The 16,968-nt window shown below is 42.0% G+C and overlaps 1 long non-coding RNA gene across 17 annotated transcripts in view; it reads right to left on the bottom strand.

Annotated features, from left to right (window-relative positions):
- Nucleotides 1–351: 351 nt before the first annotated feature.
- The window catches only part of LOC105075165 (uncharacterized), a 113,665-nt gene continuing 97,048 nt past the window's right edge, over nucleotides 352–16,968 (bottom strand). For all 17 annotated transcript variants that reach the window (XR_012502795.1, XR_012502782.1, XR_012502783.1 and 14 more), the window contains 2 exons: nucleotides 1,806–16,968; nucleotides 352–1,678 (listed from right to left, as the gene is read on the bottom strand). The exon at nucleotides 1,806–16,968 is cut by the window's right edge. This is a non-coding gene — a long non-coding RNA (uncharacterized LOC105075165). The remainder of the gene's footprint in view (nucleotides 1,679–1,805) is intronic.

Below are 16,968 nucleotides of genomic sequence, written 5' to 3'. Positions count from 1 at the left end.
TCAGAAGCTATCTTGTAGAAAATTACTTAAAATTATAGTCTTAACTTTATTAGGATACCAACACTGAGCCTCCAAATATTTGAATTTCAGCAAATCTTTATGGATTTCATTCTATGTGCAAAAACCTATATCAGTTGCAAAGAAAATCTGAAGATATAATACACAAAATCTGTTCTGAAAAGACTTAAGGAATGCATACATGCCAGAAGCTAAATAATTAGACAAAAATATATGCCTTTTATTTGTCCACAGGCAACAACAGTCCAGAGATAAATAGGATCACAGTAATGCTAATATATATATATATATATATATATATATATATATATATATATATATATATATTCCCTTGCTTATCTAATCTGTGATTTGCATAAAGTCCAAATCTTACCTTTACCCCATCATATTTCCCTAAGAAATCCTGAGCTTTTTAGGAGGTATCCTACCCTTTAGAGGCTGCTTAATCCAGAAGCTGTCAGGTCTAGAATAGATAAAGGGTAATGTCCAGGCACATCCTGCTTAGCAGAGTCTTCATGAGCTACATACACAGCAAAAGTCTGAGCTCCATGAGATAAAGGGTCTATTTGTATCTCCTCTCCAAGTAGGAAGTGATTCTTTCCTCCCCAGATAGTTCAAGCTCAGTCCTCACTTTCCTTGGTGTGGACTTTGAATTCAGGCAGAGTAAGATTTATCCCAACTCCCAACGTATTAGCCTCAAGATCTAGACAATATTCATCACTTGATGTTTGACTTGGAAAATGGGAATAATAACGTCTACCACCTGGGTAGAAGAATTGAATAATATATTTATGTTGTCTGACCCATGAAAAATACTCCATGAATGTTCATTCATATTCTCAAAGCACAAATCCTTTTTTGGAACGTCACTTGGAAGGGATGAGCCTCATCTTGATGAATGGACAGATACTTGAAGACAGCTCTTTTGCATTATTCTTGTCTCAGCTCAAATGTCACCTCCTCAGGGAGGCTTTCCCTGACTACCCATTCAAAAGATAGTTTCTATTAATCATTCCCTTACCCATTTCTCATCCCGGTTTAACTGGACCAGAGGGGTTTCCTGGGAAGCAGGATTTTCTATGCTAAATCCAGGACAATGCTGGGAAAACTTGGAAAAGTTGGTCACTCTAAGATCACCCTGCTTTTTTTTCCCCCATAGTCTTTACCACTATCTAATTATTCAACTCACTTGCTTGTTTTCTCATTTTCCTGCAAACTAAAATGTAAGCCCCTTGAAGGGAGGGTCAGGATTTTGTCTGAGTGGTTCACAGTGTATTTAGATGCCCACAACGCTACTTGACACGCAGTAGGCATTAAATAACTATTTGTTGAAAGGCTGAATGAATTGTTAATTCATTGATTGGCTCATTTTTTAAAATGCTCACCTTTCTACTTTCCAAGTTCAACAACATTAAGGCATAAGGAATATAAAGTTTCATATGACACCACAATTAATTTTTTTTTTAAAAAAGAAAATAGTTCTTAGGGTTATGCCAACTGAGTGAGTTGTAAGCACTTGAACCTGTGTGGCAGTGGGAAGTTCAGACAGCTGTGTTCCTTTTCTTCTGATCCCAAACAATATAATTAAAAAGGATTCGCTGAAATGTAGACGTTTCTACCATTTACTCTGGAATGTTGGCTCCATCCAACATAACCCCATCTGTAAATACAAGATTAGCGTCTGTGAAGGGAAAATTCTCCTTCTATAAAAACTGCATTCAAAAGAAAACCTCCACCTTTTCCCCTCTTATAGAAGCAGAAGCATTTCATGTAAGACCCATAATTACCTTAAAGGTTCCACAAGGATATAAGAGCGACCAATGGGAAAACACAATCGGAGACCACATCTTTGGACTCTAAAATGAGCCAGATAAAGATGATTCCCTTTCCTCACTTCCAGTTTACTGTATAAATGAGAAGACATAAAGTAGTTTTAGGTTTAATTAAAGTAATTGACTGAATTGCATTTTGTAGACATGATTGTATTTAACATTCTTGACCTCCCTGCCACATAGATGTGCCAGAGAATTTTTCCAATGGATATTTATTATGAATGTTATCATCAATAAACACCATCAACATATTAAAATTAATTTTAACTCCTTTATGGCAGACTGAAAGCACAACCAGCTGCTGGAAACCATCCGTTCTAAATCATTTTTTATCGATTCAACATGACTAAACCTCAAATACAACTAATAGGGAATTTTACGTGTGTGTAGGCAAGTCTCTCCCTATATAAAATATTTAATTTTATTTTGTATCGAACTCTGGTTACATTAATCACATAACCATTATTTTCCAGAGCCCCACGATTCACGGGCTATTTTGAGCGCTTACTGCGCAGTCCGCCCGCTGGCTTGTTTTAGGTCCACGTGCGTATTCAGTGACACATGGACATTTGGTCTTATTTTGACTGCTTGCAAAGAGCTTAATAAAAGGCAGGCTTTGGTGCATCAAAAGAACTTAGTCCACAGATGTTCTGAGCTGGGATAACTTGTATGCAGAACAACAATTAAGCTCTGGAATTTGAGACTCTAAATTGTATCAGTTGAGCACCTGTCCTGTAGGGAGGAAAACACCTTTCATTACATTACCCTCAGGCATGGCGGCTCAGGGCTGTGTAGGGTTACAGCAGATCCTATTCAGGCAGCTAGCTGAGATGCTGCTGCTCCTTCTGTCAAGGCTGCCAGGGGCCTCCAGCTGAACATCTTCCGAGAACCTCTCCGTCCCAATCTCCATCTCGACGTGCCACCCACAGATCCGAGCCACTCCACATCTCTTTCTACATTGACCGTCCACGGAGCACCTACTCCTGCAAGCCAGGCACTGTGCTAAGGATTCTAAAAACAGCATTGCATCTAATTCCTCCCAGCATCACTGCAAGGCTTAGGAAAGCTACGCAGTGTGCCCAGGAGTGTGTAAATTTAAGTGATGGAATCAGGATTCAAAGCCAGGTCGCTATTACACCCCAGAGCCCCCGTCCTGATCACTTATTTCCCGTGCAGCATCCAGGTTTTCACAGGGAGTCTTCTGGCGTTTTTGCTGGCTCCTCATGTGCGTCTTGGTCCTTTGTGTCCCTTGTGGCTTTATCCTCAAACTTCTTCTTTCCTTTCTCCCTCCAAATAGCTCCTTGATTGGGCCCACCCACTCCCATCCTGGCCCCAGTCATCAGCCACCAGCCACCAACGTAAATACCTGTCTTTCCACCCACGTCTCTGCCATTTTCCAGGCCTTACTGCTCCCCCATCTCCAGTTGGCAGGGAAGGGGCGAGGAGTCTCGCGGGCGTGGGCTGCGCTGCCAGAACCGACCTGAGTGAGCACCTTCTGCAGCAAGCCTGCTCCTCCTCCCACAACCATCCAGGCCAGTCTCCTGGGCTCCTCTCTCCTCTGCTTCCTTCTCTTCCTGGCCAGCCCATGTACCCCAACTCTCATTGACTCCACCTCCAACAGCCTCTCACATCTGTCCTCTTCCATCCATCTCTACCAACAGCGCTGTCCAGTGATTCTCAGTCAGGGGCAATTTTATCTCTCCGGGGATATTGTCACCACTAGGGAGAGAGGATGCTAGTGACCGGCAGTGCGTGGAGACGAAGGAGACTTCTAATGCCTACAGTACCCAGGACAGCCCCTGATAGCAATGATCTTACTGCTCAAAATGTCACTCGTGCTGAGGCTGGGAAACTCTGGTCCAGTCCAAGCCAGCACCCTCTCCTACCTAAGCTGCTGTCGTAGACCCCTACCCATCTCTCTGTACCCGCCTGACTCTCTGCAACCCGATCTCCACTCTGCCCTGCCAGAGGGGTCTTTTCAAAGGGCAAATGCAGTGCCTCTCCTCAAAGCCCACCCAGGGCTTCCCAATTCCTTTACAGATAAAATACAAACTTGGCCGGAAAATTGGTTGTGTTTCTTTATCTCGTTTCAAGCCACTCTTTCCCTTTAGCTCAGCTTTCTTCTCTCACCTATAAGGTGACAGGGTCCCGTTCCTCTCCAGAGTTCCTTAATGTATGTGCTTCTCACGTTTCCTTCACACCTTTGCTCAAATGTCCTCTTAACCTCCCCTGACCTCCCCATCTCTCCATCCTTCATACCCTTGCTTTGATTTTTCTCGTAGCACTTAACCACCATCCATTTGTTTATTTGTTTGTTTATTGTCTTCTCTAGCTGGAATTAAGCTGTATTTCAAAGGGATGTCTGTCCCTTATTACTGTTACATCACAACTGCCTGGAACTGTGCCCAACACATAGTAGGTGCCCAGCACATAGTAGGTACCCAACATGTAGTGAATTTAGTGAATGCAGAGAAACGTGAAAGATAAATATACAGATCTATTGCTCTTTTATCTTAATTCACATTTAATTACTGTGTATAATGTGAAAGGACCCTTGGCATTTTCTTTTGCTGAACTTTGATGTCAGATTCAAGTGAAACCTAACCTCAAGCAATCAAGGGGCAGATGCTGTCCAGCCGCTGACTCACAGCTGCGTGGTTCCTGACATCTGGACCACGGACCCCAGGCAAGTCGGCCACAAGCAGGAACCAAGCACCTCTTCACAGAACACACAGCATTCACACTGACCCCCACATCAGACGCATCAGACTAATTCCTTGTTTGCCGATGAGATTTACTATTAAAATCTGGGTGTACCAGGAAGTCCAAGAAGCATGACTGTTACAGCCTCAGGTCCCCCCCTCTCTGAAAGATGACCATTTCTTGCTAGACAACATACCTCTCTCTGTCTTTACAAAGAGAGAAGCAGTCTCTTTGGATGCAAAAATATCAAAATACTCAGAAATTTTGATGTCCTGAAATATTGGACATGAACAGTCACCATAACAAAAAAAGGGTTTTTTTTTTTGCAGTAATAGTAACAGAAATGATACTAATAATAACAACAGCTTACATACACGAATTGCTTACAATATGTCAGTTGCTGTCCATGGTCTCATTTAATCTCTGTGACACCTCTAACAAGTGAGTTAGTTTATTACCCCTATTTTACAGATGACAAAACTGAGGCTTATTAAGGCTGGGGAACTTGTCCAAAATCATGCCACTGGTGAGGTGAAATGTGACTGAAATAACTATTTGTCTCATTCCAAAACCTATGTCCTTTCATAATTCTGCCTTTCAATGTAAAAAGTAAAACCATCAGTCCCTTCAAGAGATTTATAAGCTCACTTTGCAACTCTAAGATGGAAAGAGTACCATTGTAAACATAAATGGTAAATGGAACACAGTGAGGCAGTAAGTAAAGTGTTTTAAAAGTCAGGAGAAAAGCAACATCATTCCGAGTTGGGATAATCAAGGTGGATTTCATGAAGGAGGTGCCATTTGAATTGGGTCAGCTTAGAAGGATAGAGTGAATAATGAAAGATTTTCCAAAACAGGGAGACAGCATAAGGAAAGCCAAGCAGGAGAAGTTCAAAGGCACATCTGGGATTAAACAGACCAAACCTGGCAAAAGGGAAGGGTTAGTTTGAGCAGTGTTTCTCAGGCTGTTCAACCAGGTGACCATGGTTGTTACGTAGAGGAAAGAATTTGATGTTAATCGTCCATGAGAAGTTCTACGATAAACAAAACTTTGCAGGACTTCTCAGAGCCTTTAGTGTGGCTAGCTGTATTATCAATCTCAAAGAGAGGATGTTATCATACCCTGGGTTTGTTTTACCAATTTACTTGACTAGTGGCCCCCACCCATCCATTTTTTTTTTTTTTTTTTTTTTGGTTACAGAGAATCTGTTAATGTCTCGTTAAACAGGCACTCTGCAGAGCCAGTTTGGGAAGTATCACTGTGCAAATATCATGGGTAATAGCCCAGGGCAGACTGAAGGGACCATTCTGTGGGGGACCTGGGCTCTGCAACTGTAGTACCAGGGAGCTGGTGGGGGCTTCAGCACTGGGACACGACCAGATCAGTTGTTTGAGAAGACTGGCTGGGCATGAGAAGAGAGCATCAGACCCAGGACAGCCGAGGGGAGCTATTGCATGGTAAAGTCTCGAGGGTCCAAACTCAACAGAAAAAAATAATCTCTCCATCCATTTCCATTTCTCTGATTTCTCATCACAAGAGCTCTCACGCCCTTTTCCATTTTCTGAGGGTGTTAGAAAACCCCACCTACACGGGCAGCAGGGAGACCCTGAGAATTTACAGAACTCTGAGAACTTAATCTGATCATTTTATTTTCCTACTTACATACCTTCCATGGCTCCTCATTTCTCCTAATATTAAAAGCTCAATATTACCCCAAGCCTACAAGGGCCTCTGTGACCTGGCCCTGTCCATCTCCCCTCCACACCTCAAACTGTCCCCCCGTTGCCCACATCCCCAGTGGACAGCAAGTGCCTTCCCTCTTCAGACACTTCAATTGAGTGTGAGCTCCAGGGAGGTCAGGGACATCTGTTTTTGCATATCCCAGTGACCAACTGGTAGTCAGCACTCCATAAATATTGTTGAGTGAATGAATGGATGGACAGCGTATCCACTGGAAGAGACGTGGTGGGGTTTGGAATGCTTTCTAGTGGATTCGACCAATTTCCAGACCAACCCCCACTCCGCCATCTCAAGATTAACACATTATAAAATAAAATCTTTCGGGTGCCCATATATGTCTTTCTGTTTGACTTTCTATCTCACGGGACCTCTCACGTTTCTGTGAGTCAGAGCCTCCAGCCGACAGTCACGTCTCTGCAGGCAGAACACAAACACCACCAACCCTGGTTGCTTTGTCCTTTCTCCTATTCACAGCGCATCCCGAGAGAGGCATCGTGGGCTTTCTTCCTCACAGACACCTTTGGAGTGTTGACTTACCTTCCTGACTGCTAACACCTATTGAATTGCAAAACAGAGCCCATTTCTATCATGAATTCTTAACTTTCCTCAGGTTGAATTCAATCAGGAAGGTCTCAGTAAATCCCTGTCCCCAGTTCAGACTCTAGACAAATTGAGACTTCTCCACTGAATTCTTTATGTAGGAAAATCCACATCATTTGTTTTTTACATCTCCAAAGAATATTCAAAACACTCAGAGTCTTCCCTGTCTAACTCAGATGAACTTTTTCTTCTCATCTTCCACAATGTCTCTCAATATGCATACAACTCAATCACCCTGAGTGTTCAATGAGTTTTAGTATCTAAAATCAAATACCATTTTCTTCTGACTACTGTTCTTTATCACCCAAACTTTTTCATGAGGTTACATGTATCGTTCATTTCTTCCTCACGCCAGCCAGTTCCATGTTTTCAACTGAGTAGGGCTCTTAGATACCAATTTGAATTTTAAGGGGGTGGGGTAACTTTGGGATATTTTATGCCATTAAGTCTTGTTACCGTCACTTTAAGACATATTTGTGGAGGAGACCAAGGGCCCCCTTGAGTCTCCTTCTGGAAGAAATTTCTCCCTTGTTAAATAATGCCAGATAAACCCAAGGATAGAAGATTTTTTTTTTAAAGTTTTTTTTGGAAAGGGGGAGGTAATTCGGTTTATTTGTTTGTTTTTAATGCAAGTGCTGAGGATTGAACCCAGGATCTCATGCATGCTAGGCATGCACTCTACCACTGAGCTATACCCTCCCCACCAAGGATAGAAGATTTTAAAGATGGGTCTGACCACTGTGCTGGACCTGGAAACATTTCTCAGCTCTGTTCCCAAAGGACAATCTCCCCTGATGATTCAGCCCCAGGCACACCCAGGAGTCTTCACACCACACCTCTAACAGCTAGAAAATATTTCTCTGCAACTCTCTTGGCTAGAGATTGGCACTGAACACCTTGGGTCAGCTGAACTGCACTCAGGCTGGCTTTATGGTGTTTTATGTTGAGGACAGTCTATGGTAAATAGACTTGGTCATCCTCTGCTTTCCCTCTGTCTTCAGAAACACCCAGAATGTTCTCTAAGAGACCTAGAGGTAAATTAAAAGTTCCACTCATTTATATATGCTGCCTACCAGTCAACATCACTATGTCCCTTCGGACATTGCTCAGATAAGTTGTATTTGATCTAGCGACCTAAAGGTGAATTGTAGGTTATGCTTAATTACAGTCGGGAGCCAAGTGTACATCAGTAACAGACCTGCCTATTTCACTCTAAAATACTGTGAAACTCCATAAGGGAGTCCACTGATTATACCGTAGAGGTTTGTATGAACCAACTATGGTAAATGATTAGACTGTATTTTTAATTAATATCGCAGTGCCTTCTAGCACGACAAAATTTAAGGTTATGGTAGTGGTGGTGTAACAAAGTGAGGATGAAGCCAGGAAGGACAAAGAACATTTTGTCAGGTTGACGAAAGCACCCTGCAGTTTGGGCAATCTCATGTCAAAAGTTTCTAGTGTTTTTAGAGGAAGTTTTCAATTTAGCAAAAGCTCTGTTTGCCAAGGTGAATATTGGCCTTTATTACCAAAAATAAACCTGAAGAGAATGAAAGGCAGGTACTGTACATTTTGGGTTGGCATAACTGCAAAACTTTGTGGAATCATGTGAATTTTATGGGAATAATAACAATTAACACAGATTTCATAATGGGCACCATTTCAATTTTTGTTTCATTAAGCTTCATAAAAATATAGGCCCATGAAAACTCCAGTTCAATTAAAACATGCACTTTCCATTATTTTTAACACATTTTACCTGTTTTTAATTGATGAAAGTGTTATGTATTTTGCAACCCAAGAATTTTTCACACTTCTTTAATTCAAACCAGCTTGATTTTTGCCATTCAAATAGACAGGTTATTATTTAATATTAACTGGAAATCAAATTAAAAATAGCCAAATATATTAATAGATCACAATGCATACATTATTTCCTAAAGAAATTTATTTTATACATTCAAAATACAGTAAATAAATTTATGCTTAACCCTAGCTAATCCTCACAACTCCTTAATGAGGGAAATACTAAAATTCTACAGATAATATTTTACAAATGAGAAAACACAATCTTTAAAAAGTTATATAACTTGCTCAAGCTCATTTAGCAAGTGGAAGATCCTGGATTACAACAGAGTAATCCAACCACTTGTAATATCTTCTGCAGGCGTAAAACAATAAGATCCTTGAACAAGGGTTGTAACTTTTTCTTTTTCCTTTCTTTCTTTCTTTAGGTATTTATTTAGTTATATTTTTTGCTTGCTTACTTTTCCCTTTTGCACATACAGTATCTCAATAAATAGAGTTAGTCAATGATTTGCATTCCATTTTCTATTAAACACGGCTCCCTATTACCTGCATTTCTGGACAAGCAACACTTAAGGTTCATTATAGCATCCCCTAAAATACCGCTGGATAATCAAGAGTCATCTGAAGCATCATAGAAAGATAGAATTAGGACAATCAAGAGTCATAGAAAGACAGAATTATGTTCACATGTACCTTGTGCAGCAGACACGTGTCACCAGCTGTCGACTGAGCTGACCAGCTCTATAGAGAGGTCTCATAGACACCTCAGTTATATCATGTCCCAAATGAAATTAACTTACTCATATTCTACCAACATTTCTCTTCACTGCTCAAGCATCCCAACTAGACACTAGGGTGTCACTCTCAAATATTTTTTCTCATTCACCCTCCATTTGGACCCTGAGTACCCATTCTACCCGCTAAGTATCTTTCAATTATATCCCCTCCTTTATGTGTTAAGTGCTTTCATTCTGATCCTTAATTTCTTTTGCCCAGAAGATTTTAACCACTGGGTTTTAAGTTGCCTTGCCCCTGGTTTCTCACCACTGACATTCTTCTGCCCAAATGCCCAAAAATTTCTTTCTGAAATAGAAAACTGTGACAGGAGGGAAGGGAGCAGGGCACAACCACTGAAGGACTGACACAGCTACTGAGGACAGGACAAAAAGATGGAGGAAGATTTGACCTCCAGTAGATCTTGAGCCTCATTATAAGCTCATTGTAACACATTAGCATATTAAATGACACACCCACAGGCACCATGACAGTTCCCAGGCTGATCCATCATAAAAGGCCCCAAAGTGCATGGGGCCCAATTCTTGGAAATCCCCACCCCTTTCCCGACATAGTTGGAAAATCTTCCCACTGATTTGTATATGTAATTACCGAGCTCATAAAAACTAACAACCCCACACCTCGTGGTAGTTCTCTCTTGCCTTGGGAGATGTCCCACACTCTTTCTATGGAGTGTGTATCTACTTTTACTTTAAACTAAACACCCCACACCTTGTGGCCTCTCTTCCTCTCAGCTTTCGAGATGGCCCACATTCTGCCTACAGAATGTGTATCTCCTAAGCCGCTCTCCCTTCTGAGTGAGACGGACTGCACTCAGTCTGTGGAGTGTGTGTCTCCTGGAATAAATCTACTTTTACTTTACTATGGCTCACTCTTGAGTTCTTTCCTGTGCAAGACAAGAACCTATATTCTCCAGTAAAAAAAAAAAAAAAAAAAAAAAAAAAATTTGCTTCTTAAAGACTGCTGATGGCTGCCTCTACTGTAAAGCAGTATTTTCCACTGTGGGACCCAGGAACCCTGAGAGCACTCTGAACAGAGAAAGACAAAGAGGTGTAAGGCAAGATCTTGGAAATTAACCGTGCAGAGCCACATATTAACGGCTTTGAGAAGTCTTGCAGGAAAGAACCCCATGTTACAGCTTAACTCGGTATTCTCTACAGTTTATTTGGCTTCAAAACCCTCTTTGTTCCAGACAATGCCAATTAACATCTCAGGGAACCAGTGTTCTTCTAAGCATAGTTTGAGAAAACACCATCCTACCAGATAAATGACTCTCACTGCCCTCTTCCATTACACGCCAATTACACCATATTTATGGCTATTCCCAAGGCAATAACATACACTCTTAGTCAAGTTAGACATGAAGTGTCCTCAAAATGGAAAGTATTTTCCCCACCTTTTCCATCTGAAGAACTCTTACTAACAACATCAAGACCCAGCTCCAATGCTACTGCCTCTCTGAAGCTTTCCTCAAGTCACACTCTTGTCCTTGCTCTGCTGTGGGTCATCCTTCTAATGCTGCATGCATGTTCACAAGGCCACCGTCCTGACCAGACTGTTAATCCCTTTTGTCTTTGTATCTGGAGCATGTAGCACTGCCTCAAGCTTGTAGTAGAAATTCAACAAATGTTGATTGAAAGTATATTTTACAGTATTCTAATGCAATACCTTACAGATAGTAGATGTCAATGATATTTATTTATTATAATATTTTGGGGGGAGAGGTCCAGTTGATTTTAAAGAAATGTCACCTGGATGGCTGCAGCTGACATAAAGGGATTTTCCAAAGGGAGTGGCCCCCATGGCCCTGCTCGATCTTGAGAGGCTAGATTCCATCCGCTAATCCATCTAGCCATCTGGTTCTTCCTCCCTACCACCAAGTTCATAAGCACCTCCTGTATTGACCTCACCAGAAGGGGACAATCTTCCCCCAAAGAGGAAGAGAGGTATTTTTTGCCCACAGATATAATTCCTCAGTGGAAGGCACGTGTGCATGAGGCACATTGCTGGGCACCCACTGAATGACAGTCCTCATCCAGACATGCAATGCCCAGTGGCTCCCAGAATTCTAGTAACTTCCTTACCACTCACTGGTAGGACAAGGTCCACTGAGAAAGCCTAGCTCTTCGTAGCTCTGAAGAAGTTAATTTTCAAACAGTTTTGTGTGAAATATTTTTTCACGATGAGGCAGATCTAAAAGTGACTCTGCAGCTTTCCAGCTGGGCCATCTATCGCACCTCTTCCCACCCCCTTTTCCTCATCTGTAATATGAGGATAAATGAGGCAGCATTTGAAAACATTTAACACCTTGCTTGGCACATAGCAGGCAATCAATAAAAGTATGTTACATTTGATCCTGCTTCTTCCTGAATTTTACAGTTTACCAAAATAAGAAGAGGGACCATGCACATGAAATTAATAACCAACTCAAAAATCTGTTACTAAGTATATTTTGGACAGATCTATTTGTCTCTGTCATTTTCCACGTTAAATTAAAATTAAAACACACTCTAAAAAAAAAAAAAAAAGCCTTCCTAATTCAGCAGAAGAGCCTTCACAATTGTACATCTGAGCCATACATTTTAATGCTGACTGATTTAGTTTATTGTCCAAAGTATAGCATTTTGAGATCTCAATGTCTTTAAGGCAAAGTCCAGATAAAACATGTGTATCAGTGGTGTGGTTCTGTCATGGGAGAGTGAGGGATGCTGGCTGAAATCTAGCAGAACATGAATATTTCGTTTGTAAGGTTGGGACCTTTCAAGATATTCCATTACTGTGTAAAGGAGTGAAATGCATGAGGCAATTTCAACAGGCCAGGCAGGGAGGGAGCCAAAGCTTACACTGGGTACTGGACCAAGTCACACACGAAGAAGGCCTGGGCCACTGAGGGGTAAGGACATCAGCTCTTAGGAACGTAAATCCCTTTAGCATTGGAGTTAATGAGGCCATTGGTTCACTTATTTTCCTTTCCAGAGATTATCATGATCAATTTGCATGATGGTGATGGAAAAAATTAAAACCCTATTCCCAAAGATCAAGTTAATACAGGCCTCCGAGACCTAGAGCTTCCTGGAGGAGAAGGGTAGATTTTTCTCTAAAAGGGGGAAAAGCACTTGAAATGAACTCTAGTTTCGTTCAAAGGAGCCTGCGTGAATTCCTATCCCACCTCCCGACTTTTTTATTCATAGCATCTAACATCTCTATTAAACCCTTGAGAACCTCTCTCCTTTAAGAGCCTGTAATGAATTTAGTACAAATTCAAAGAGAAAGGAAAGGAGCCAGGTGGGGTGGGGGATGGGGGAGCAGAATGAAGACGTGAAAAGGATGTGAGTTTGTGGAATACTCTTGTGGTTGAAAAGCCATTTGCTCCTCCTTCAGCCCAGTGACAGAGTCTACGTTTTCTAGATTGAAATGAAAAAAAAAAAAAAAAATCGTTTCTCCTTTGGTACCTCAAGCTGTCCTAAGAGACAGACATCTCACAGCAACACCTCCCTCCTTAGGAGCCCAAATCTAATTCTTAGGGTCTCACTAAAGACAACTGTCCCACATACGGAGCATTTTCTCTTCCAGTTTAGTTTTTACCCCTATTCCTTTGTCTTTTCCATAAAACTAGCTTTTTTTTCTTCCTTCCAGGGAGCCTTGCATTTTCTGCCCCATAGAGAAAGCACCTAACCACCTTGGTAGCTGGTTTGGAGGATGAAATCTTATGCAAACCGCTCACAGTATATTTCCCCTCTGACACCATCTCGATAATCGTGGTCCAAAGTTAGAGATCACGGGGAAATCTGGGAAGTGAACAAGACCCGCATCCTCAAGATTTGGCCACGTGGTACTACTACAAACCACGACAAAATAAAAATTCAGGACAGAAGTCCATGCAACTCTATTAAGGGTTTTACTTTCGCATCTGAACTTTCTCTGCAGAATAAACACAAAGAAAAATAGTTAAACCAATAAATATTCTGTAGCACAACTAACTTTCCCTGCAAGCTGCTCTGCATCTGTCTCCTTCATCTCCCTTCCCCAATCGTGGGGAATCGCATCGATATAAAGACATACTTATTCTTCTTTGATCATTTGTGTCACCTCCGTTTCTCCACACTTTTCTCCTAATTCATGTCAGAGTTAATTCCCTGTATTTCATGGTCACAAAAGGGAAAAAAAAAAAAAAACCTATACCAGTTTATGTCCAGCAAACCCAGAAGGAATGAAATACTATATGCTTTTCATGACTGACTTAGAAGAAATATTTCTAGAGGGGAAAAGAATCCTGTTGTGGTGGCTTTTTACATTTTATCCCTAGTTTGTCCATTATGCCTTTCCAATGACTAAAGTAACCTTGTTAAAAATGGAATGCCATCATTCTAGGCACAACCGTAACTGTCATAAATTGAGTTTGCAAACATTTGCTGAGCGTGAACATTGGGCCAGGCACCATGTGAAGGGCTAGCAGGCTCACCATGGATGGTTGTGTGGATTGTGTACAGCACAAGGAGGCCGGGATGAAGGGGCAGCTGATACTCAGCTCCTTTTCTAACTAAGCAGAACACCTGGGTGCTGGCTACACCCACCCTGGAGGAAAAGTGGCCTTTTTATAATTCATTCATCCTAAGGGGTATAGTTTTCTGTAACCATATCTGACTAAAGGAGCTCAGGGCTGGGGATCCAGGGAGCTTGTAATCTAAAGGTGGATAATTTCAGTGGAAGGTGACATAAAGTACCTGGAAAGCAGTTTTGATGAGATGAAAGGTGAACAGTGGGGAGCTAGCTCATCACTTCCCCCTTTACAGTTTCTATGTCTGGTCTTTTCAACAAAGCATCATCATGCTGCTGTGTTGAGTCCTCTCAACTCTATGAGGCAGGAGTCCAGTCCAAGTCTCAGAGAAGCAAATCAACTTACTCAGGCCACACAACAGCTAATAAGTGATTCCACGTCCTCCCAAGGTAGAGGGAGCCAGGAGAAGGAAGGTGAAGAGCTCTGTGATGGGGGTGGGGTCAGAGCTGGAACCAGTGGCATCAGCACAAATCACCAGTGCCTTACACAGCTCTTAGTATATGGTAGACTCTCAAGGAAGCATTTGTGAAACTGAACTCAGGAAGGAAGGCAGAAGAGCCCACATTTCTTGAGCAGGTCCAGGAGGTGCCTACAATGCCACAGGTGACAAGGCACTCGCTCTCAGGGTGGTCCTAGTCCCCCACCCTGCTCCTCCATCCCACCCTGTGCTCTCCCATCAACCCTCCACAGCTGAAGACTTTTGTTGCCACGCCTGGTGGACAGGCAGAAATTCAGACAGCTCACAGAAGTTTCCACTGTCACCTGCTCATTTGTCCTCCACCAGGACCAATGCTGTACCTGCACAAAGAGACAGGAAAACCCTTGAGGAAAGTTTCCCATCCATCTTCCTGGGGGTCCTCCATTTCTTTGCCAATAAGGCGATCTGCTTCACAACACACTTCGATATATTTGACATTTGTCATAAAACCCAGGTCAGGCATATCTGTCTTCTATTAAAGTAAGCCGTTCTACAGGGGCACTTCCTCTGCTCTTAGGGCCCCACCAGAAATAATTATTGACATATTGTCTGCATGTCCAGCCAACCCTTTTAATAGGAGCCATAAATTACTGGTCTTGGCTTCCCCACTCCCATCAGAGAAACGAGATAACATTTGCAGGACCAGAAGGAGGCACCGGGATATTAAAATCTGGATGGGGAGCTGCAGCTGAAGTGACTGACTAGAAACAGACACCTTCCTTTCACATCCTTCAAGAGTTAGTGACTGTGGCAATGCACAGCTGTCTCTTTGTGATGGGGCATGAATTTTCTCATAACACTTTACTCAGATGAGTCTTATGTTCACGCAGCACAGAGGAAAGTTGATAGTAGTTTCTGAGTGGCAGTGATTTCTCTTTATAAGGATGGCTCAGCCTTCCAGGACGGTTTCACGTGGGTGAGAATCCTGGATGCTCGGACTCTCATTACCTACTGTGAGTATAGGAGGGATTCATCAATCACTTCTGATCCTAATTGATCCCTGGAGAGACACCCATGGGAAAAACTGGTTTCAGTTCCCCAAAGACCTGCCAGGTGGAATGCCTGTCACAAGATTACTAAAATCATGACTATGATCAAAGGTGTTATAGCCCCTTTGAGCCTCTGTCGGCCAAGTACATATGGCAAAATGTATCGTGCTTCACCCTTGGGTAGAGAACGTGGGTATATTCACCTCTCCTGGCAGATCGGGAAGGAAGGGCAGGGATGACTTGCAGAAATGAAGAAAAGGATTTTAGAAAGACACATGCTAACTTAGCTCTATTTTCATTGGAGTAAAAAGGAGGACTCTTTTTTGAAGATATTTACAAATGTCTCCTTGGGGAAATAATTGCCACAGAAGGGACTTTTTGACAGTGAAGATGCAGCACGCTGAACAAAACGTGTTAGTTGAAACAAATGTTTTTACTTAGGGGAGAGAGAAACTTGTCCGGCTCAATGATGGATTCTTTCAAGAGTCTAGATTTGGAGCCAGCCTGACTAGCTGAGCAGCCTGCATCGCTATTTGATGGGTGGACAGGGTGGGGGTGTCAGAGGAAAGAGAATGATATATAACCAAGATATATAACAGAGAATGCAAAGATGAAGAACCAGAAGTTTCTTTATTGGGGCCACCAGGGTGAACCAAGAAAATAGCCAAAGACCCATGGTGAGAAAATTTCTTCTCTCAGCAGATCCAAATAGGATATTTAAGAGCAGAGGAAATTGATGCAGATAGGAGAGAAAGTCCCAAATATTGAATAATGGCCACCAAAAAAAAAAAAAAAAACCCACTGTTGTGGCCCACAATATTTTTTCTAAGTCCTTCTTCTGACCCAGCCCTGGAATGGAGACCAGACATTTTTGTTTGCACACACATAACCTGCTTGCTCCATGCTTAAATGAGAAATGGACTGTCTTGTTCAAACTGGAAAAAATTGTTGAAAGAAATATAAGTGCTCAAGTGTCTTCTTCAGGACCAGGAAATCATCTATCATTCAGACTTTGAGTTGCAGCGTTGTAAAGAAGAAACTTGTCCTTTACGGCTATGCTGCTAAACTAGGAATAAAGACCACTGTTGAAAGAGATGCTTGAAGCAGTCTCTGGATGAGAGATTAACTCTACAAGAGGCAGAGGAAATCGCCTATTTCCCCTTGTCCAACTCACTCAACTCAAACCACCCAGAACTGTCACTCGATTTCAAATGAGAGGAAATGGCTAATTTGATGACCAATAACAACACTGATGGTTAAGGATGTTAAGATAAGGGTAAAGTAACTCATGTTTCTAACTATGAACAGATCACTTGCAGGAATCAAAAAAGCACCAGCAGTGACAATTGACTCAAGAGGATTAATTGTTAATGTTTCCGACCACACATTTGCAAAGCAAAGAGTAGCCAGCCCTCTTATCTCACTCAAAGGAGCATCCATGTCGC

Source organism: Camelus bactrianus, chromosome 27 (genome assembly GCF_048773025.1).
Source record: "Camelus bactrianus isolate YW-2024 breed Bactrian camel chromosome 27, ASM4877302v1, whole genome shotgun sequence".
Classification (NCBI taxonomy): domain Eukaryota; kingdom Metazoa; phylum Chordata; class Mammalia; order Artiodactyla; family Camelidae; genus Camelus; species Camelus bactrianus.
Note: the sequence above shows the minus strand (reverse complement) of the source record. Positions and strands in the feature narration are given on the sequence as shown.